Here is a 1,267-nt window from a genome sequence, read left to right as displayed (position 1 = left end):
TTTTTTTTTTTTACTGTTATTTTCCATTTTATTCATATTGCTACAAATGGCGAGATTTTATCCTTTTTTTGTGGTTGAATATTTTGGTTTAGTATAAACTTTTCTTTATACATTTATCCACGTATGGACAACTAAGTTGATTCTGTATTATATCTACATGTTTATTCAATAAATTGACTTCATCTCATTTTTTTTCTCTCTCTTAGCTCCACTCCATCCCTCTCAAGACTCCTCCTCCTAAGTCCTTTTCTCATATCCATGTGTTAGTTTTATTTTGTTTTGTGACTCACTGAGTTTAACTAAGGCCATTTGTGTGACCATTAGAGTAGAAATGTCCACTGGAGCCTGGTAGGCTTGTCAATGTGTATACACTCAGATGAGTTGATATCTTCTGGTTTGTACTTCAAGTACCTTGAAAATCAGTGATGAGAGTTTTGCATACTTGATGGTTCATTGTGTGTATGCTTTCAAGCCATGTGTATGTAGGCCTTTTGTACATTTTTTAATTTGATTATTTTGTTGGCCAGTCTGTTAAAATTCTCATAAAGTCTAGATACGAATCTTTTATTGGACAGTTTGCAAAGAATTTCTCTTATTCTGTTTATTTTTTTCCTTAGCTATGAAGAAATGTCTTAGTTTGATGTAATCCTATTTAAATACCTTCGTTTTTGTTTCCTGTGTTTTTGAAGTATTATTCAAATAGTATTACCTATACCAGTCATTCTTACTTATCATCACTCCACTGTTGGAACTTAATTCAAAGGATATTTGAATGAATTAAAATAAAATTGCTACACTTATTTCATTGAAATAAAAATGTTAAATTATAGTCAAAAGAAATCTTGTACAGGAATCATTAAAAATAGGAAAAAGAAACCTCAGCATCAAACGGTGCTCAATTATGACTACAACAAGTCAGGAATTATAATGAAGGAGTAGGCTGAGATAGAAAGTGTTGATGAGTAAAATGTTATTACTAGGAGACATCAAAGATTAGGAGAATTATGGCTAAATTACGTCAAAGGCAAGAATTCTGGATAATCAATCTCTGCCTGATTCTTGCTGAAGGCAGGTCAGAGCTATCAAATATACCTGAGAGATATGAGGAAGATAGACACTTTAATCAGACAATGATGTATTGAAACCTTGTTAACTAACTTAGAAAGATACTTGCTGAATATGTCTACCTGGGAAAAAGCCCATTACAACATCCAAGGATGACACCTAGCCCAGAAAAGGACGTAAGAAGCCAGACTAGAACTGGTAA

This window comes from Mastomys coucha, unplaced genomic scaffold, assembly GCF_008632895.1.
Source record: "Mastomys coucha isolate ucsf_1 unplaced genomic scaffold, UCSF_Mcou_1 pScaffold4, whole genome shotgun sequence".
Taxonomy (NCBI): Eukaryota; Metazoa; Chordata; class Mammalia; order Rodentia; family Muridae; genus Mastomys; species Mastomys coucha.
Note: the sequence above shows the minus strand (reverse complement) of the source record.